Raw genomic sequence first — 23,370 nt, 5'->3', positions numbered from 1 at the left:
ACAGGGTTTCACCATGTTAGCCAGGATGGTCTCGATCTCCTGACCTCGTGATCCGCCCGTCTCGGCCTCCCAAAGTGCTGGGATTACAGGCTTGAGCCACCGCGCCCGGCCCATGTCCCCTTTTTATTTTAGGGGAAGAGTAAAGAGGAAAAGTGGAACTGACTAGATTTTCTCGTTTTTTTTTTTTTTTTTTTTTTTTTTTAAGTGGTAGAGTCTCACTATATTGCCCAGGCTGGTCTTGAACTCCTAGACTCAAGGGATCCTCCCTCCTCAGCCTCCCAAAGTGCCTGGCCTAGACCTTCCTTACAGAAAGAAGTTTAATTAACTCCGGTTTCTAGGCCTTCATTTCTTCTGACCATGAATTGTCTCTGATCCAGGGTTCTATTGGGACCATGGTTTATCTCTCATATTCACTGCATGTCTGCCTCCTACCATCTGTTACAGGTTATAGTTTTTTTTCTCTGTTTATTTTTGAACCTTTTATTATGGAAAATTGCAAAAGTAGAAGTAAAGTGGTAGATGAATCTGTCTTTACTGTCAATCAGCTTTAACAGCTTCAGCAGTTAATAGCATGGCCAGTGTTGTTTTATCTTTTCCTCCAACCCCTTAGTTTTAACCAAATCTCAGATGTTATGCAATCTATAAATATTTTAGTATGCATTTATAAAAGATAAGAGCTGCTTTTTAAAGACATAATCATAGTACCATTGCTACATCTAGTAGAATAAATAATTCTTTAATATCATCAAATAAGCAGATGACCTCATTGGTTTTTTTATTTTTAATAGTTTGAAGTAAGGTCTATACAAGGTCCTGCATTCTATGCAGTTAGCTGATCAGTCTTGTAAACTAGAGTTCCTTCTCTTGAAATCAATTAGTTTTTCTTTGTGATACATTTTTATCTACTCTTAGGCATTCGGAAATTTAATTCTTTTAATTTGTTTATTGCTTATTTCCTTAAAAAAAGGATTTTGAGGGGGTTCTTGGAGGATGAGGAGACGACCTGAACAGGAAACCTTGATTTTTAATTGTCATTGATTAGAATTAGAAATATTTCTGACAGAAAATGCGTGTTATAATAGAGACTCTTGTGCCCACTAACATTTTGCCCCTTGGCTTTTAAAATGAAAGATTAAACTGGATAGCCAAGGGGTACAAAGAAAGAGCAAAGGAAAAATGTGTGGCTACCTTTTAAATTTTCATCAGGTTTGGATTCTACTAGACACTGTAAGTCTTTTTGATACTCTAGGGATATTCTTAAAAGTGTGGCCGGCTTGTGTCAAAATCATGTTGTGTATATGAATTTGACAAACAGAAGTAGATATTCTGGTAAATATTCTGTGTTTTCATGATGGTGAGTTATGGTTGAGTGCTCTCAGTGTACTGAATCATTTAGAATGTATTCAGTACAATTGTTATTCTGAAAGAACAGCCCTTTTATCTTCATAACATATCACAATTGTCAAGAAGAAACACTAGCTTAAAAGTTAACACTGGAAATAAATAGTGATGAATGCAGATAACATTTTGGGGCTTAAGCATTTTGGAATCACATGTTTTAAGTTTAAAGGGCTCTCTTTAGACCAAAAGGATCTCTAGGATCTCCCTTATCTTTGTTTATTGCATTGGAACAGACACTCAATTGTGCTATAGAACATCTAGGAGTAGTTTAAAGAGGTTTCAAAGTCCCTAGTTAATAACTAATATTCCTCATATTTCTTGATGAGCCTTCTCAGTAGAACTTTATCTTAAAACTTAGAATTTCTTCTTCTGTTGGTTAAATTGTGAGAACTTTGTCTTTTAAACGTTGCTGTCTTAGAATTAATGACGAGGCCGGGCACAGTTGCTCACACCTGCAATCCCAACACTTAGGGAGGCCGAGGCAGGAGGGTTGCTTGAGCCCAGAAGTTCGAGACTAGGCTGGGCAACATGGCGAAACCCCATTTCTACAAAAATAGAAAAAATTAGCCATGTGTGATGGCATGCGCCTGTGGTCCCCCCAGCCACTTGGGAGTCTGAAGTAGGAGGGTCAATTGAGCCCTGGAGGTTGAGGCTACAGTGTGCCACTGCACTCCAGCCTGTGTGAGAGTAGAGACTCTGTCTCTATTAAAAAATACAATAAAAATTTGTTTTTTAAAAGAAATAGCAATGGGTAGAAATGTAGGAGTCTGGATTTCTATCCTTGCATTGTCGTTATCTTGTGACCTTGACTTTATCACTTAATTCTGATCTCAATTTAGGCATTGAATTAGAATAGCGGCATACACTATTTTATGTAATGAATTGGGAGGGGAGAGAATTAAGCCAGCTTTGCACTACTTTCTTTAAATAAAGTCTCATCTACAAGACTGATAGGCTAAAAAGATAAAGGAGGACCTTCTCTGACTGACAGGTTTGTGAGGTGGTGGAGAGCTTTGTAGCGTTGTCTGCCTTCATTCCCCAGAATAGTCCCAGGACGTCTCTGGTGAATTTCTAAGTGTGAATACCTCTAATCTACATGAATTTGGAAAGTTTTTTCTATCTCTGAAATTTTTGAAGCAATCATGATACTATGAAATCTCTACATTTCTGTGGTGGAACACTTTTACAAAATAGCAGTAATGGGAGAAGTATTTATGGGTATGTATTAGTAGATGCTGTTTGATCTCAAATGTGTTAAATACTATGGCGTGTGTGTGTGCGTGTGTGTGTGTGTGTGTGTGTGTGTGTGTGTGTGAGACTGGTTTGGCGCTACTGCTGCGAATCTTTTTTTCTTACTGTAGTAAATACACATAAAGTAAACATTTTTATCTTAACCATTTTAAGTATACAGTTCGTTGGGATTAATTATGTTCACATTGTTGTGCATTTGTCACCATCATCCATCTCTAGAACTCTTTCATCTTCTCCAATTGAACTTCTGTACCCGTTAAGCAGTAAGTCCTTATTCTCCTTCCTCCCAGCCCTGGCACCCACCATTCTACTTTCTGTCTCTTGTGAATCTAACTGCTTTTTAGGTACCTCTTGTAAGTGGAATCATAACAATATTTATTTTGTGTCTAGCTTATCTCATTCAAAATAATGTCTTCAAGGTTCATTCATATTGCAGAATGTATCTTTCTCCACTCTTTAAGGGTGAATATTATTTTATTGTTATGTGTATGCAGCATTTTGTTTAGCCATTTATCTGTTGTTGCACATTTGGGTTGTTTCTACCTTTTGGCTCTAGTAAATAATGATGCTGTGTTTGGGATAATCTTTAAAGCTTAGATCATTTTACTTCTTAAAGTTACAGTTTAGGGATATTCAATCTTATCTGTAGTCCCACATTGTACCTGAGCGTACCTGAGGCTGTGGTACATTTCTGTAAGTCAGCAATTCACTGGAGAAGTGATTCTCTACAGAGGTAGCAGTGGTAATAGAAGTGGTAGAACTGATTCTCTTTGTGGGCCCTTTCCCCCTTGAGATTCACATTCCCTTCAAGCTGGATGTTTATAGCTGAGGTGGTGGATGCTAATTCTGGAATATGTATTTGCATAGATTAATGATACATGCTGTTGAGTTGTGTGCTTTTGGTCTTATAAATTGTCTTTGTTCTTGAATCAGAGACCGAGGCAGACATTAGAAGATAGCCCTGGGTTTTTAACCAACAGTACTTCCAAGTGCTGTTCCTTGAAGATATAGCTGACTTCTTAGCTGTTGATGAGTTTTCCAACCATTTCTAATCAGGCAGTTATGTTTTTGAGTTCTGATTTCAATCAGAATATTGTAAGACCTTTTGCCTTTGTAGTATGTATGTTTCTGGAATCTTTTATCTATTATTAAGGAAATTTGCTATATAAAGGTAACATTTTTTTCAGTGTTTTTTTTTTTTTTTTTGATTATCTTCAACTGAGTAACAGTATGATTATTTTATTGTTCTTGAGCAAATTTGTTTTCCCCAGAGTTAATAACCGCCTCATTGATGGTTCACTGTGAATCTTCTCTGAACATAATTAAATACATCAGTTGATCGCTCAGTTCTTTCCCTCTCCTCCCCCACCTTTTTTTTTGAGTTAGCTATCTAGCCATACTCTTGCTTTAATCTGGAGTGGTTATACTTGAGGCCTGCTTCACAGGACTGTTGCCATTGTTTTGTGAATGCCTGATTCTGATTCTCTGTTTCTGGGATTTTATCTTTTTATTTTTCGCGTTCCCACTCTTATTTTGGTAGAGTATATATTCTAAGTCTTCCTGAGATAATAATTCTTTCTTAGTAGTTTTTAACTATTTCTTAAGCTTTTTGGTGTTTGTGTGCCTGAATATGCCTTTGTCTTTTTTCAGACAGGGTCTTGTTCTGTTTCCCTGGCTGGAGTAAATGGTGCTATCATAGCTTGCTGCAGTCTTGAACAACTGGACTCAAGTGATTCTCCTACCTTAGCCTCCTGAGTAACTGGCACTACAGGTGTGTGCCACCATGCCTGGCTCATTTTCAAATTATTTTGTAGAGGACGGGGTCTTGCTATGTTGCCCAGGATGGTCTCGAACTCAAGCTGTCTTCCTTCCTCGGCCTCCCAGAGTGCTGGAATTACAGGCATGAACCACTGCTTGGCCTTGAAAATGTCTTTAAATAAATAACCCTCATAATAGATTAGCAGTTTTATTGGGTATAGAATTCTGGAGTAGAAATTTTTTTCCAGAATTGTGTTTGTGTTTTGACAGTGTTTTCTGTTTTCCATGGTTAGTTACTTTGAAACATTAGATGTGACTTTGATTCGAGAACCTTTGTATGTAACTTCTTTTTTCTTTTGTGATTTATTATGGGGATTTTTCTTTTTCCCCAGTGTCTGAAATCTTGATATATTTGCATTCTTCCCCCCATATGCCTCCCCTATTCCCTTTTCCCAGTCTTCTCCTTCCTTCCCCTCCTCCCCTTACCTTTCTTTTTCCTTGTAGTTTGCTCTCAGTGGACTCTTTCAATCTAGAAACCACTCTTTCATTCTAGTAAAGACAATTTATTATTCTTTTATTCATCTGGGATGTGTGTTCTTCTTACATTGCTATATCGATTCAGTGAAATCCCATCATACTTTTAAAATATGTATAATGTGACATTTTGATTCTAAAATATGTATGAAAATGCAAAGGACCTAGCCAAAAACAATTTTGTAAAACAGTAAGTTGGAGGACTTAAAACAACCTGATTTCAAGGTTGACTGTAACACGGTCAGCCTACAAGTACAACCTACAAGCTGCAGTAATTAAGGCTTGGTGGAAGGATATTAAGGATAAACAAATAGATCAGTGGAATGTAATAGAAAGTCCAGTAGACAAACACACATGTATAGTCAAGTTATTTTTGACTTTGATGCGTGTACAGTTCAGTGGGAAAAAAGATAGACTTTTCATGGTGATGGAACAAACTGGAAAAAGGTTTGAAAGGATAAATCTTAATTTCTGCTTCACACCATATGCAAAAATTACCTCAAGATGAATTATTGACCTAAAAGTAAAAGCAAAAACTCTATAAAGCTTCTAAAAGAAAACATCCAAAATATGTTTGTTGTCTGGCATGGGCAAAAATTTCTTTGATAGGACAAAGAAACTACTAAAAAATAATAAATTGGATTTTATCGAAAATAAAAATTTCTGCTCATCGAAAGTTTTATAAGAAAATAAACAGGCAAGGCTAGGCGCGGTGTCTCATGCCTGTAATCCTAGCACTTTGGGAGGCCGAGGTGGGCGGGTCACTTGAGGTCAGGAGTTCAAGAGCAGCCTGACCAAAATGGTAAAACCCCATGTTTACTAAAATACAAAATTAGCTGGACGTGGTGTTGCATGGCTGTAACCCCAGCTACTTGGGAGGCTGAGGCGAGAGAATTGCTTGAACCTGGGAGGCAGAGGTTGCAGTGAGCAGAGATCACACCACTGCACTCTAGCCTGGGTGACAGAGCAAAATTCTGTCGAGGCGGGCGGCGGGGAGCAAGGAGGAGGAGAGGGGGAGGGGGAGGGAGAGAGAAGAAAACATTCACGATGTATATATATCTGACAAAGGACTTCTGTATGTATAATGAACTACAACTCAAAACAACCCAGTTTACTTTTTTGTTTTTGAGACAGAATCTCTGTCACCAAAGCTGGACTGCATCATAGCTTACTGCAACCTAGAACTCCTGGGTTCCAGCGATCCTCCTGCCTCAGCCTCCAGAGTAGCTGGGACTATAGGCACATTCTATCACGCCTGACTCATTTAAAAAATTTTTTTTGTAGAGGTGGGATCTTGCTATGTTGCACAGGCTGGTTTTGAACTCTCCTTAAGTGATCCCCCTGCCTCGGCCTCCCAGAGTGCTAGGACTACAGGCATTGAACCACTGGGCCAGCCCAAACAACCCATTTTATTTTATTTTATTTTATTTTTTTTGAGACGGAGTCTTGCTCTGCCACCCAGGCTGGAGTGCAGTGGCCGGATCTCAGCTCACTGCATCTGCCTCCCGGGTTTACGCCATTCTCCTGCCTCAGCCTCCCGAGTAGCTGGGACTACAGGCGCCCGCCTCGTCGCCCGGCTAGTTTTTTGTATTTTTAAGTAGAGACAGGGTTTCACCGTATTAGCCAGGATGGTCTCGATCTCCTGACCTCGTGATCCGCCCGTCTCGGCCTCCCAAAGTGCTGGGATTACAGGCTTGAGCCACCGCGCCCGGCCAAAACAACCCATTTTAAAAAATGGTTTAAAGACTCTGATAGACAGTTTACAAAGAAGGTATTGGAATAGATGATAAGTATGTGAGAAACAGCCATAAGAACATTAGTAATAAGAGCAATGCAGACTAAAACAAAAAGGTGGTACCACTACACCTCCACCCGAAGGGCTAGAATTTAAAAGGCCAGGCAATATCTTGGCAAATATGTGGTGTAAGCAGAATTTTCCTTTATTGTTGAGGAAACAGAAAATGGTACAGCCACGTTGGAAAACTCTTTGCTAGGTTTTTAATAAAATAAATAAGCACTTGCCTCCTGACCCAGCAGTCCTACTTGTGTTATTTGCCTAAGATGAAAACACTGTCAGAAAGATTTGTAAGTGAATGTTCATGGAAAGTTTATTCAGAATAGCCTCCAAATTAGAATGAACCCAGAGTGTTCAATAATGGAAGAATGAAGAAACAAATTGTGGTATATTATTTACTAAAATACTCTTCCTCAGTAAAGTGGAGAAAATACTGATACCTGCAACCATATTGATGAATCCCTGAAAATGCTGAGCAGAAGAAGCCAGACACAAAAGAGAACATACTGATTCTATCTCTGTGAAATCTAGAGAGGCAGAACCGATCTCTGGTGATTGAAATCAGATCAGTGTTTGCCTCTGGAGGAGATTGACGAGAATGGCACCAGGGAACCAGGGAATTTTCTGGGGTAATGGAATGCTCTATATCTTGCTATATTTTGTGAAATAGAAAGGTGCCTGCATTGGCAAAACTCATTGAGCCACATATGCTTATGATTTGTGCATCTCACTATATATAAATGATGCCTCAATTTAAAAAGCAATCCAGAACAATAGCAATAATACATATACATATATTATTATTATTATTATTGGGTTTTTTTTGAGACGGAGTCTCACTCTGTCACCCAGGCTGGAGTGCAGTGGTGCGATCTTGGCTCACTGCAACCTCCGCCTACTGGGTTGAAGTGATTCTCCTGCCTCAGCCTCCCGAGTAGCTGGGATTCTGTACAGGCCCATACCACCGTGCCTGGCTAGTTTTTTGTATTTTTAGTAGAGACAAGGTTTCGCCATTTTGGCCAGGCTGGTCCTCAGGTGATCCGCCCACCTCGGCCTCCCGCAGTGCTGAGATTGCAGGCATGAGCCACTGGGCCTGGCCTAATTTTTGTATTTTTAGTAGAAACGAGGTTTCGCCAAGTTGACCAGGCTTGTCTCAAACTCTTGACCTCAGGTGATCTGTCCAACTCGCCTCCCACAGTCTGGGATTACAGGCTTGAGCCGCCGTGCCCGGCCAGTAACAATAAAAATTATATTGATAGTTTTTTTAGTCTCACTGAACAGTATTTGTGGTTTTCTGTCCTTGTTTTCAAAGCACCTGTATATTTCAACAATTTAGATGACCTGATAAATATGTGAACACTGTGTTTTTATTGAATTCAGCTTTCATGCCTGTGGAACAATATTGTGATAAATTTTATTGCTGCCCATGTGGTTTCCCTTTTCATGATGTTTGAAAGAACCCTAGAGTGAAATTTTTAAGAAGGTTATCAAGTTTCTTTTGAGGATTAATCTAGAGTATCTGTTGCACCACATCAGTTATAGTGTACCCCTAAGTAGCTAGAGTTCCCTAAAATGTGTAGGGACATGTTTTCAGTGTGCTTTAAAAATAACATTTCTTTCTTTTTTTAATACAGAAAAAGTATAAAGAAGAAAGCCAAAATGGCCCATTATCTTATCATCCAGGTAGTTCATGTTACCCTTTAAAAAATCAGTAGTACCTGCTTCTGGTAAGATAATTCAGTTGGTGCAGAAAGTTATAAAACAAAAAATAAGCTTTGTGCCCTTAATATTTATCTCCAAAGATAACCCTATTAAATGTAAAATGCCTTGCACAAAAGCTTATTATATGTCAGAATACATAATAATTTATATAGATCCTTAAAGAATATTTACACACAATGACAGCTTTTTTCTGCACTCTTTTGTAGCTTGAGTTTTTATTGACTTAGTAACTTAGTACATCTTGAAAATATTTCTGAATTAACACATACCCTTTTCCTCCTCCTCCTCCTCCTCCTCTTCTTCTTTTTTGTTTTTTGAGATTTTCTCACTCTTGCCCAGGCTGGAGTGCTGTGGTGCGATCTCAGCTGTCCACAACCTCCACCTCCCAGGTTCAAGTGATTCTTGTGCCTCAGCCTCCCAAGAAGCTGGGTTGTAGGCATGCACTACCACACCTGGCTAATTTTTGTATTTTTTGGTAAAGATGGGGTTTCACCATGTTGGCCAGGCTCATCTTGAACTCCTAGCCTCAAGTGATCCACCCACCTCGGCCTCCCGAAGTGCTGGGATTACAGGGGTGAGCCACTGTGCCCCACCCATATATCCTATTCTTAGTTATATAGTATTCATTTCATTGTATAGGTGTATTATATATTTAACTAGTCCCTTATTGATAGCTATTTAGATTATTTTCATTGTTTAATTAAAAACAATGTCTTAGAGGACAACTTTGTGCTGGTGAAATGTACTTTTAAAAATTAACCAGTGTTTACTTCTTCATAGATTGGTAATTTTCAGCCATTGTCATAGGAGAGACTGGAAGTAGCTGTGTCTTCTCAACCTTGTTACTATTGAGATACTAGATTGGAAAATGCTTTGTTGTGGGAGGCCATCATCCTGTGCATGGTAGGATGTTTAGTTCAGTGGCGTCCCACTAGATGTCAGTAACACAAGCTCCCTACTAGCTGTGACAGCCAAAATGTCTGCAGATGTTACCAAATGAACCTTGGGGTGCAAATTTGCTTCTTCTTAGCACCACTGGTACAGAGAGCACTGCAGGTTGACACAGATGAACCTTTTTCCTGACTGAGGAGCTGCAGAAGTCAGATATAAGAGGTGTATTCCTTGGGGTTTGAATGGATGCCAGAAAAGGAATTGGGGAATGGCTATAGGGATATCTCATAAAGTCCAGGGAGAACATCAAAGCTTTGGGAGCAAGTCATAGTTGCCAGAAACCAAAGCAATCCAGTACGTTTTCTTTCATACGTTTAGCAAATGTTTGTTGAATGTCTGCCATCTGCTAGTTACTATGGTGTGGGCATAGGTATTTCATGTTGAAAAAAGAGATGTGATTGTTACTTCATGAAGCTTGAGATTTAGAGGTAGACAAAGACATGTGTGTGTGTATAAAATTATAATCACCTACATGCTATTAAAGGAAGAGAACCAGGTGCTAATGAGAGAATGAAATATGGGCCTAATTTAGAAGGAGGGTGGTGAAAATGTAGTCAGTGAAGGCTTCTAAACCGGAATGAGTTTTACTAGATTTGGGGGAGGGATTGATGAGTGTTCCAAGTGGAAGGAATAGCATGTATTTGAAATTACCAAGCTGGGAAATACTCACCTTGTCCTGGAATGGAAGGAATGGCAGTTCACATGGAAGATGACTGAATGAGAAAGGAAAAACAAATGTAGATTAAGGATGTAGACACAGTTAGATATGGAGAGATGGGCCACATAATGTAGGGCCTTGGAGATAAAGAGCTGGATGACATCCAGAGTGTAGTGGGGAGCTATAAGCGGGTGAGTGATTTACAATCTAAACTGATTATTTACAGTCTAAAGTAATTATTCTGGCTGCCGTGTGGCATATGTATTGAAAGGAGGTAAGAATATAGTTTAGGGAGACCTGATAAAGCTGTGGTAATATAGCTAAAGCATAATAGTCATCTATTATGACTTTAATAATATTAAATTGATGACAGTTGCGGTAGAGAGACTGTGAGGAAATTTTGGAAGTAATTAATAAATATTGGTGATAATTTGAATGTAGATGATGACAAGGAGGAAGGTGTTCATAGTGACTTGTAGAATTCTGGCTTGAATTAATGGATTCACCTGCGATTACTGTGATGGAGACTACTGGGTATGGAGCATCCGTAAATGGGGGTCATAGGGCAAGATTGAGTTTTAGATATATTAAGTTTGAGATACCTGTGACATATTTTATTAGTGATATCAAAACATATATATATGGTGTGTGTATATATGTATGTGTATATGTACGTGTGTGTCTGTATCACATACTGTGGTGTTGAACATGAGTCTGGTGCCAGAGGTGAGGTTGTAGATTGGAGATAAAAAGTTGAGAATTGCTGGCATATAGATGAAAGGGTTGCCTAGGAATAGAGAGTGAGAATGTATTTTGATGAGAAAATTGGGTCCAGGGCTGAGCCCCAACAAAATCTAACATTTAGAGGTTGGATAGAAGAGGAGGGACAGGCAAAAATTAAAAGATGCTTGACAATTAGGAAGCAAACTGGTAGTATGTGATGTTATAGAAATCTAGCATTGTGTCAAAGTGCAGTTGGTAAGGAATTATGGTTGGCTATGTCTAATGTTCTGAGAATGCGAGTAAAGCTACCCTCTTGGCAGACGCTCCCAAGTTATACTTTAAACTACTCTTAATTTCTTACATACTTGGGAAGAGGTTTTAGCTGCCACTGGAAATTGGAGCCTAAACAGGGAAAGGATCTCAGGAAAACATGTAGCCTATAGATTTAGGGCAGTTTTGCTTACCTTTTCTTGAAGAAGCATAGCCCAGAAAAACTGTTCTAAGGGTAAACTGAGTACAACTGACACAGGATCGGCTCTTAGGAAACAGTCAATAGCAGCATGATGCAAACGTGAATGTTTGTCTTGTCCTCTTTAATGTTACTCTTTTCCGTGGTGATAAAACATTTCTTTGTATTTTATAAATCAGTACTACTTCAAAATACTGCAGACTTTAATTTGTCTAATACATTCTGTTCACTAAATATGAATATCAGAATTTGAAATTTTCTATTTACAGTGTTTGAGCCATTCTTTTGGACATTTCGTTTTTCAGTTTTTCCTTTTGCCTCATCTTAGATCACAGCAAAGATACTCATTTGTTAGTAGTGCCAGGAAGCAGGCAGTTTCCATGGTAACTGGCAGACCGAGTTTACTGTGGAAATTTCCGGAATTAACAGAGCTGCATTGCAGAAGGATGCATAAAGCAGTATTCATCTAGAGATCGTAACAGTACGGACACAGAAGAACAGTTGCAGTGGTGTGCAGGGTATGTCTTACCTTTATTTTCCTGTCTAAGGAAGATTAGTCGTATATATGTGTGTGTGTGTGTGTGTGTGTGTGTGTATGTACATATATGTTGAGGAGACAGTAAAACAGCTTGAGGCATTTTAGTATATGCTGGCTTGATAGAGTTAAAGTTGCTTAGGAAAAAGAAGGAAGAAATGATTTGGGAAAGAAGGTATATTTGATAGCATTGGGAAGAAATCAGGATCAGATGATCGAGGTAAAAGAATGTGATAGTGAAATAAGAGGAGAAAACATACTTAAAACTAATTAAATAATGAAAGGTTCTTACGGATAGTGGTTCTAGGCACAAGAAGATATTTATTTATTGAAGGAAAATAGTAGACATTGTCAAGTTTGAGAAATCAAGTTCTCGTGTCCAGGAAGAAGAAATCTGTTAAGATAATTAGCGATTACTTGCTGAAAGATAGGTAGATATGAGAGATGTCCAAGATATTAAACAAGGAGGTTTGCTGACGTCTTAGTGTACTTACCTCAGTGATGAGAGAATCCTAGGAGGGTTTCTGCCCCTAATTCCACTCCCTGTTTATTGGTGGGAGATTTTCAAGAAAAATTCTGAAATGTGTCTTGAGATTAAATTCTGGAAACTAAACTATAGGATTTGGGCAGATAATTGAAGGTGCCTACCATACAGAGCATAATTATAAATTTAAAAGAGAAAAAGGATATAGAAAATATGATTTAGATTATTTGCATGATAGATGCAATTTAGGTTGCTAGATATCATTTGGTATCATTTATATCATGTAGTCAGCAAACTACAGCTCATGAGCTGAATCCATCCTGTTTGCTTGTATTTGTAAGTAAAGTTTTATTGGAACATAGCCACACCCATCCCCGCAAAGCCTAAAATGTTTGCTATTTGGTTCTTTACAGAAAAAGTTTGTGACTCGTGATTTAGGTGGTGTACTGAATTTTTCAAGGTGGTGTACTGGATTTTTCAAGGCTTCTGTGAGATTACCACGAACTTGGTGGCTTAAAACAACAGAAATTTATTATCTCACAGTTCTAGAGGCCAGAAATCTGAAGGTGTTGGCAGGGCCATGCTTCTCCCGAAGGTTCTAGGGGAGGATCCTTCCTTTCTTTCAGCTTCTGGTACTGCTGCTCTTCCTTGGCTCGTGGCAGCGTAACCATAATCTCTATCGCCTTCTTCCCCTGTGTCTGTCTTGTGTGTCTCTATCTTCTCCTTTTCTTTGTTTGGTCTCTTATAAGAATAGTTACTTTATTTAGTGCGCACCTAATCCAGAATCTCTTTTTTTTTTTTTTTGAGACGGAGTCTGGTTCTGTCACCCAGGCTGGAGTGCAGTGGCCCTGTCTCAGCTCACTGCAAGCTCCGCCTCCCAGGTTCCCGCCATTCTCTTGCCTCAGCCTCCCGAGTAGCTGGGACTACAGGCGCCCGCCACCTTGCTCCGCTAGTTTTTTGTATTTTTTTAGTAGAGACGGGGTTTCACTGTGTTAGCCGGGATGGTTTCGATCTCCTGACCTCGTGATCCACCCGTCTTGGCCTCCCAAAGTGCTGGGATTACATACAGGCTTGAGCCACTGCGCCCAGCCAGAATCTCTTTTTTGAGATCTTTAATTTCATCTGTAAAGATAGATTACTTTCTGAGATTCTGGATGGACATACCTTTTTTTTTTTTGTGCAGACGGTGTTGAAGAACTGGGTTTTGGCTTCTTAAGTCACATTGTATATTAGGGATAACCAGTTCTTAGTGTTTCCTTTGACCTGCTGGAGAAGATATTAAACTCAAGTTTCAAAGGCAAGGTGATAGAGGCATAGTTGAATCATAGAAGATAGCTTTTGTGATGCAAACATAACCAGTAGAGTAAAGGGAGTACTAGAAAATTCAGAGGAGAAAGACTACTAAAATATTCACAGAAAGCTGATGAAGACCAGTGCCTGATGCTTCATATCGTTCTCTTCTTGTCTCTTCATATTTTTCTCCCCTTAACTCCCACCTCCAAAAAAACAAAATGAATTTGAACTTTGAATGAAAAATAGTTGGCACGAAAACAGAAATCACAGTTTTGAGGGATGGCTCATGGCTAAATTATGGCACTGGGAAATATATATATGATTCAAAAGAAATAGACTTAATAAGCAAGTAGAGAGGAGTGGCAGTGTGGAAAGTATACACCAATGTAAAGACCAGGGAACCATTGAGACTTGGCTATTATTGAGAGCCTTTTTGTCACTGTGGGAGTATACAAACTGTTGGCCTAGGCAGGAGAGAAGGTCTGTGATATTTTTCCTCTTCTCATATGGGCATATTTGTAAACCATAATAACACTGGTAGGTATCTATCTTTGCATTCCCTGGAAGTCTCATTTACCATATTTGGGTATATTCTGAAATGTTTAAAAAGTGATGAATTCACATGGTGAAGAACCAAATAGTAGGCAAGGGATTCCAATGTAGGTGCTGGAGCTGCAGAGAAAAGTCACCTAATATTGCCTATATTCTCACCTGCACACTTTGAAATGAAACTTCTGATACACACTTCATGGAGATGATCATCAGAAGAATTAAACAAATGGTTAATCCAAATTAGGGTTCACTAAGAGTAAGTAAGCAGTACCAAACTAGCCTAATATACTTTTTTGAGAGTGTTACTAGGACTGTAGAGCAGGAGTTTGGCAGAGACTAGGTGTGTCTTGATTTCAACCTTCATGGGCACAGAGGAGGAAGACGAAGCCCAATACAGTATTTTCAGGAAGTTTCTTTTTTTTTTTTTTTGAGGAAGTTTCTTAGAAGGACAAGAGTGAAGTCTGCGTTTTCTTTCTAATCAAATTCTGTTAGTCTGTGACCATGTATGTTCTGAACACCAAATAGGAAGCCATGGGAATGAAAGTTTTTATTTTCTTCCTTTAGCAAAACATTTGAATTGTCTGCCTAAATAGCTTCATAGAAAGATGCAAAGTCCCTTGAATCCAACTACAACTAGACTTTAACTTTTAATTTTTCTGTTAGTATCATGAGTATATGATAACAATATCATAAGGAACTAGAATAAAATCAGGTGTAAAGCACAGATTGGGATTAAATTAAGCTGGTTGATCATAGTTCGCATGTACAGGCTAAACTTTAAGCAGTATAAGGTACTCATGAATACCCTAGATTTCAAGTCTTTGTATGATGTAAAATAAATGTGTCTATCTATAGAATTTATTTCTATAAAATTGTTTTCCTTTTCTTGTTGACATGTTTAGGTGTCTCAAAAATAATAAAAGTAAGCTTGAGGATGTTTAATAAGTAGGTGTTCAAAACACAACTCACATAGTAATAGTATTAAGAATTAGCTAACAGATCACAAATGAAAAGTCATTGAGACTCTTGGTTTTTAATTTGCTTTAAGAACTAAATTTCTGACTTTGTAAAAGCAATTTGAGGTTTGTAGTGCAAAATGATAGATATATGAGTAGCAGTGTCCTGCTAAAATATTTGTTAAGAAACATAGATGAAAATATGAAACACTGAAAATTAAGATGACTTAACTCCCTATAGGATCTAATAATGGATGATAATAGTAACACAGCCAGAATAAGGAAAATTTTTACCCAGGGTTTCTTTTATAGCAGAGGCTTCATCCCTTTTCATGTTTATTTCTTCTCCTGCCCACACTAGTAACTACCAGAAAAAAACTGGGGAGGGATGGGAAGAGGGAGGAGAAATGGATGCTGACCAATTTTATCTGGGAAGTGTGGTCATTATGAGTAAAGTGTTCTGGGTGGAAGTAGAGAAGGATTGTAGTAACAGTATAGTGCTGCTGTGCTGCCCAGTATAGACTTAGGATTGTATTTTTATGTTGCTGTTGCCGGTTCAGAATACAGTATTAGAGACCAAGGAAGTTGGAGAGAGGAGAATTTACCATGGGGGCAGTGAGTGCTCTAATTGGTAATATACTAGATCTAGATATCTCAAATCTGCCTTTGAACCATAGGCATGTAATGGGCAAATCCCTATCAGACAAGTAGAGTGCAGCCCGAGGATAATCTTCTTTTTCTTCCTCTCCTTCTCTCAACAGTTTTATCGAGGTATAGTTGGCATAGAATAAACTCTACATATTTAAAGCATGTAATTTGCTAGGTTTTGACATATGTGTACATCTGTGATGCCATCACTATAGTCAAGTTAACATATCCGTCATTCCCAGAATTTCTTCCTTCTCGTTTTAGTGGGTTTTTTAGTTTTTTGTTTTTTGTTTGTTTTTTGAGACGGAGTCTCGCATTGTTGCCTGGGCTGGAGTGCAGTGGTGTGGTCTTGGCTCACTGGTAACCTCCGCCTCCTGGATTCAGGAGATTTCCTGCCTCAGCCTCCCGAGTAGCTGGGATTACAGGTGCCCACCACCACACCCAGCTAATTTTTGGTATTTTTAGTAGAGACAGGATTTCACCATGTTGACCAAGCTGGTCTCAAACTTCTGACCTCGTGATTCGCCCACCTCGGCCTCCCAAAGTGCGGGGACTACAGGTGTGAGCCATTGCGCCTGGCCTCTCGTTGTAGTTTTTATGTTTAGACATTTGATTTGGTTATTTTTTCTTTCTTCCACGTCTACATTTAACATACTCTATCCATCCTGTAGTTTTTAAATATATGGAATGTGGTAAATGTTTCATTGTCTTTATTAATTCTAGTATTTTTGTCATTTCTGGGTCAGTTTCAATTGATTGATGTTTTCCTCTTCATTACGGGTCATGTTTTTCTGCTGTTTTGTGTACTGTGGTCATTTTAGATTGCGTGCTGGAGATTATTGTGTGATAGCTGTTTTTGTATTTTCTTAAATGTTTTTGAGTTTTGTTCTTTGGTTAAGTTACTTGGAGATACTTTGATCCTTTCAGGTCTTGCTTTTTAGCTTTCGCAGATGAGACTACTCTAGAGGTAATTTTGCCTCACTAGTAAGGTAAAATCCTTCTAACTACTTTATTGGATTCCAATCAGGAAGTTTTCCACTCCAGTGGCTAAGAATAGGAATTGCCTTGTATGAGCCTGGGTATCATTCCCTCTTAATCCCTTTAGGTGGCTGCTGCTTCAGGCTTTATAGGTTCCTCACAATCATCCACTGATCAAGGAGGGCCCTCTGCATATCTGTGGGGTTCTCTTTCTGTGTAGCTCTCTCTTACCCTGTACTCTGCCATGTGAACTCTGGCTACATTGGTCTCCCTAGGTTCCCAGATCCTTGTCCTCAACATAAGGGTACTGCCAGGATCTGCCTAGATCCCCCTCCCTGTATCACAGTTGGTGAACTCTTCAGGCAGTAAGCTGGGGACAGTTGTAGGGCTCATCTTACATATTTCCCGTCTTTCAGCGTCTGCTGCCCTTTGTTTCCTGATGATTTCCAGTGTCTTTCAGATTGCCTATACATTCTGTTTTTTTCAGTTGTTTTAGGTATGAGGGTAAGTCTGTCTCCTGATACTTCATAGTAGGACAAGTGAAGGTGCCACATTGACACTCACTGTGAGATGGAAAAAGGAATTGTGGAACTAGGGAATAATATCTTTGAAGACTTTGAGAAAGAGCATCTCCAAACAAGATACCTTGCAGGATTCAAAATAGTTTCTTACAATAGTGACTGACATTCTTAATACAGTGAAAGAAGTCATGGCGTTTATAAAAATGGATTGGAAAAATCTCACGGAGAAAACAGACTGGATGGATAGGCAGCAAGGTTATAGTAAAAGGGACAGATGAGGGAAAGACATAGCTAGGGACCTGAAAAGCAGTGGTAGAGTGAAATCCCTTTTGATGCAGTTGTGAATATAAATGATACTACACGACAGTAAAAGAATTTGAAGGCAGTCATTGATTTGAAAGCATACCAATTACTGAATTTCTTAAAAATGTAAATTCATAAACACAAGGGAAGGTAAACAACAAACTGGGAATATATTTGCAATGCAGGACAAGGGTTGATGGTGTTAACAGGTAAGGAACTTGTTAGTAGAAGCAGCGGTAACAAAACAAACACCTGGACTAGGAAGGCTCAGGGGTGCTATCTTAGTCAGTTAATATCAGAAAAAAAGACACATTTGTTCACCAGCTAGCATAAGAATGTTCAGCTCTAGCAGTTGAAAAGAATGATCTAACTCTAACACCTTTCCAATTGGCATGAGGCAAAAGGTGCTGTTGACTAAGTACAGTGGGCACCTTTTGGCTCTTAGTACTCCTAAATCAGTGCAGGCTTGGTACGCAGCCATTCCAGTAGTGATACCAATTATTTAATGATGGTGTTAAAATATGTTAAGTGAAATCTGTAAGCGGTAGGTATAATACGTTATTTTTGCAACCTATTCCCATAGTATAGAAAGATACAAAGTAATATGTACTAAATTGTGAATAGTGGTTTTTTTCTGGATTATGATTGATTTTTCCATTTTCCTTTTTATCTTCTACCTTTGTAGCTTTAGGAGGGATTTTAGATTTGGTAATCTGGTTGGAAAAAGAAGTTCAAGTTCTGGTTCTGCTGCTGAATTTGCACAGCAAACATACTGCATCTAATAGAGGGTAGGGTTGAAGGTAGACGATGTGGCTAGAGCTGCCCTAATAACCCTACTTGACTGGCCACTGTATTTCTTAAAAAAAGCAAGGCTACCTGCCTATATACGAAGTCCCAGGCAGCTTTATTAGACATTGTATAGAAATACAACTTTTCTCAGTGTCCAGTCTGATTGATGTTCTGGGACATTATGTCACGGTTCTTTGTGTGTGTGGTTTTTTTTAAATCTGTAGGATTTCAGAAATTTCAGAGTAGTAGATTAGTCTGGGTCAATGAAAGGACACCAGCTAAAATACAAGAATTTTGATTCAGTATTAAATTTAAGTTAACAGACACATTTGTTATTTCTATTCAGAAGATAACAATCAGGAAGGACATGTAGGCTTAAAAAAATTAGTTTTCAGATTTTAATCTAACAAGGTAAATCTCTGATATCAAAATATAATTTCTGTACATTGAATTGTACTTTTAGTAAGGCCTGTATTATATGAATTCATGCCCTATATTAAGTATTCTATCTGTAATCTTGCATGTTTTGAAAAAGTTAGGACCATTCATATTTCACTTCTTTTGAATGTCTGTGACATCTGTGGCAGTTTTTCCGGGTATATGTGTGTGTGTTTTCTCTAGAACGTGGAACTGCTAAGTCTCTGGGAACCAAGAGTTATTAGATGTGGAATAGTAAGGCTCTGAAATCAGGGACACCAGAGTTAAGATTTGTGTGTGTGTGTGTATTTTTTGTGTGTGTGTATCTTAATCAGATTGTATTGCCTTATTCATGTGTTTTTTGCGGGGTACTGTGGTATGGACTAGAGAATTTGGAGTGACTCATGAAGACACCTTGGAATGACACATGAAGGATGATAGGAAAGTCATTCTGAGGCAGGATGCTTTACTGAATTGTTTTCAACCAGGGTATCAGACATCAGGAATGAGTTCAGGAGAATGGAAACATGTTAGGTGCTCTACAGGTTCAGAGACACTTCTCCAGTAATGAACTGTAGAAATGACCCCTGAAAGTATAGTCTTAAGATTCTATTCAAGGAAATACTTTTGGCCTGTTGTCTAGAACTGCTCTGTGAATTTGGAGACAGTTAGCATCATTGGCCTCCAGCCACTAAATGCTAATTGCACTTCCCAGTGATTGTGATGACCAAACTGCTGCGGACGCTGGAGGTGTCCCGGGCACTACTTCCTTTGAGAGTCATTGGGAAATAAAATAATGCTAGGGGCTGTATTAAAAGTAAGTTTGTTTGCATCCAAACAACAGCCAGGATAGGAACAAATAGTAGCTTAAACCAGATCATTTATTTCCCTTTTCCATAGAAAAGTCTGGAGATAGGAAGGCTAGGGTTGGTGTAGTGTCTTCATTGTTATTGGAGTCAGTGCTATTTTCTGCTCTGTCGTTCTCAGGACATGATTTCACTTCTGCAGGGCATTGAAGGTGGCTGGAGCTCTAGTCATTACCTACATTCCAGGCAACAACAAGGAGGTTGGAGGAAAAGGAAAAGAGTCTTTTTTCCAACTGAGTTAGCTCCTTTTAAGTACTTTGTTCCTATTTTCCACCTCTAACTGCAAGGAATGTTGGTGACTTAGCTCAGGCTGCAAAATACCACACGCTAGGTGGCTTAAAAAACATAATTTATTTCTCACAATTCTGGAGACTAGAGAGTCCAAGATTAAGGTGCTGGCAAGGTAGTTTTAACCTGAGGCTTCCTCCCTTGGTTTACAGGTGGCAACCTCTCACTTTGAGCTCAGATGACCTCTTGCACATGTGAGAAGAGAGTGAACTCTGTGGTGTCTCTTCTTGTAAGGACACTAATCCCAGTGGATTAGGGCCCCACCCTTCATTAACCTTCATTGAACCTTCATTATCTTCTTATAGGCCCTGTCTTCAGTGCAGTCACATTTGGGGTTAGGGCCTTAACATGTGGATTTTGAGAGGGAACACAGTTCAGTTGATAGTAGTTGGGAAGTGTAGCCTTTTAGCTGGGTGCATTGCTGGGTGTAATGAGGATTGTGTTAGGGAGGATGAAGAGGAGAATGGATGTTGGGTGACAGCTGATAGTTACTGCCACAGTGGCTGTTGTCTGAGTTTTCCAGGTTGGTAATGAGAACCTTGGGGTTGGAATCCTATGAAGTGTTCATTGGAGGCAGGTGAGGGTGATCTGTATAAAATACTGCACAGAAAATTATGAAGGGAAAGATGAGGGATTTTAGGAATTATTTTTATTTTGGGGAGTACATAGTAGGTGTATATATTTATGGAGTACATGAGATGTTTTGATACAGGCATGCAGTATCTAATAATCGCATCATGGGAAATTGGGTATCCATCCCCTCATGCACTTATCCTTTGTGTTACAAACAATCCAGTTATACTAGGAATTATTTTTGATAAAATATAGTCCCCATTCTCAAGAAAGTGATATCCCAAGGAAAAGTCAGGGAACTTTTTTTTTGCTTTAAGAGTATAATTGTAGGCAAATATTGATCAGCAAATAAGGGCAACTTTGCATCTTTATTGGTTTCTGTTTTTCACCAGTCTTCTCATGGGGTGTGTTTTCTACTGTTTATGTTCTTTCTTTCCTAGGCCGCTTACATAGTTTAGGACAGAAATTGATTGACTGCAGAGTTTAATGGTAAGGTTCTGGTCCGGTTCCTGTATCTGGTCACTCCAGCGCTGTATCTATGTAGAGTCCTTCTGTGGAAGCCATCGTGGTTGTACCAACTGTTAAAACAATTGCTGTGAAATGGACTCAGTTTTACTGGAAAGATTGCTAGCCCAGTATAAAGATGAATGTATGAACATGCCTTGGTGATGTCATAACCGTGGCATGTTTTTCTGTGTTTTTACAGCACTTTTTCTTTGTAAATGAGAAACTTGGAACTCTGGGTAGGAATCACATTCTCCTCTTTTAACAGCTTTACTGAGATATAATTCACGTTCTGCAATTCACACATTTAAAGTGTATAGTTCAGTTGCATTTAGTATATTTACAGAATTGTGCATCTGATACCTTATTCAATTTTTGGATATTAGCCCAAGTAGACACCCTGTATCACTTAGCTTTCAACCTATTCATTTTCAAAAAGAAAAAAAAGGACTTTATCCAGGAACTATACAAAAAGCTACAGTGAGCTAAACTATTAGTAGAGATATTCCATAAATACTAAAATTTGATCTTTAAAGTAATAGAGATAATATTGTAACCATTTTCATTCTGTAATTTCTATATAGTAATGAAGTATCTTTCATTTCAGTTCTCAAGAATGCTAGCATAAGTATTATATAGTGGTGTAGTCATGAAAGTCATAGTACATCATCTTTACCATATTCTCTTGGTTAGAGGCAAGTCACAGGTCCCACTCACACTCAAAGAGAAGTACCTACACAAAAATATGAACACTAAGAAGGTGGGGATCATGGGGACTTCTTGGAGCCTGTCTGCCACAGCCCTTCAATTAGCGAACACTTTACAAAATTTTGCTTCCGATTTCCAAGTAATCTTAATTAACTTTTTTTCAGCTTCCCTCAGTGGTAGATTGGTGCTGTATATTTCACCAGTAATTAAACTATGCCATTGAGATAGTATTTATTTGCCAAAGATTATAGAACAGTAATCACTATACATGGAACTTCTTCATGTTAGAACTTTTTTCAGGCTTAATCGTCTACTTCATGAAAAAGATTACCAAGAAAAGTTTCCTATTTTTGCCTAGACCTGAGTTCCATCCTAAAAGATCAGTTCTGGCTTCATCTTCACCTAAATGGTCACTTATGCTACTGATTTCCAGGCTTATTGTGACTCTGGATGCTAGAGTATCAATATGGGTGAAAGGATTTTGAACTGAAAAGCACTTGAGTGAATGAAAGCTGGTGTTATCACCTAGTATGATTTGAAAGTCTGTTATTTGGAACACTGATTTAGTAAATTGTTATTTAGACCAAGTGTATGAATCTTTGAAGTGTAACTTTGAACCTTAATATTAGAACATACGATTATTCTCAGGGTGGGGGTAGACTTTAAAGTTTTAAGTTTTTGGGGAACCTTAAAAGTTGCTACAGAAAACCATTCTACTGATTGGAGAAAACATTCCTAAATTTTGGAAGAAGAAAAATAAATGACCAAGCACAAAACTTTCCCTGTTGGTTTCATAGGATCAGAGTTAAAAAGAAATCTTAATCATTTCATATGAAACTGAAAAATGTAGTTGATATTTAATGATTTTGTGTGTGTGTGTGTGGTTGATAGTTTGTTCCTACACATTGGGTTTGGTGTGTGTGTGTGTGTGAGAGAGAGACAGAGAGAGAGCAAGAGAGAGAAACAGATTGGTTTTACATTTTTCATTGGATTTACTTTTTTATAAAGCATGGTTAGAAGTTAATACTTTGATCTCCAGGTTGAGATTTTGGAGATGATTTTTTATTTAATGGAAATATGTAATGAGTGAGCTCTTTTGTCTATGGCCACTTATTTTTTATCCCATTGCTTTATCGAACGAGGGCTGAAAATTTCAATTTTGAATAGCACATGGCAATTTTCCTCTTAGAGCCAGCTAGCTATTCAGTTGACTGTTCTCCCACCTCAGCATGGTATTAACAAGAACGGAACAGTATACTAAGGCACTATTTCCCAAACATTACTGGAATCATCTGGGGGTCTTTAAAAATACTGTTTTCTGACTCCTGTCCCTGGATAATTCAGATTTAATTGCTATGGGATGATATCTGGGCGTTGAGATTTTAAAAATCTCCCCCAGGTGATTGTAAGGTACAGCCAACTTTGGGAATAGTTGTACTAACTGAAGATTGAGGCACTGGAATAACTAATGTTGGGTAAGATAGGATGAGAACCTTTTTGCAATGAGGTTCGCAGCTCTTGGGATTCTCACTTGATAATGCTGTTTGGATAAATCCTTATCCAAGTTTGAATAAGATCTTGTATTTAGAAATGAAAACTGATCCGCAGAATTAATAAGTGGGAATTGTTTAAGTCTTCTTGGGAATTTGTTTTTATGAATCCCATTGAAGCTATGTCTATTGACTACCTAAAT

General features: G+C 38.5%; 1 protein-coding gene and 1 pseudogene across 4 annotated transcripts in view; one reads left to right on the top strand and one right to left on the bottom strand.

Annotated features, from left to right (window-relative positions):
* MAP2K4 (mitogen-activated protein kinase kinase 4) overlaps positions 1-23,370 on the top strand; it is a 124,481-nt gene that overhangs the window by 37,749 nt on the left and 63,362 nt on the right. The window lies entirely within an intron of this gene.
* Positions 19,264-19,341, bottom strand: LOC117068147 (annotated as a pseudogene).

Source organism: Trachypithecus francoisi, unplaced genomic scaffold (assembly GCF_009764315.1).
Source record: "Trachypithecus francoisi isolate TF-2019V2 unplaced genomic scaffold, Tfra_2.0 Lachesis_group20, whole genome shotgun sequence".
Taxonomy (NCBI): Eukaryota; Metazoa; Chordata; class Mammalia; order Primates; family Cercopithecidae; genus Trachypithecus; species Trachypithecus francoisi.
This window is presented reverse-complemented; position numbering and strand designations above follow the sequence as displayed.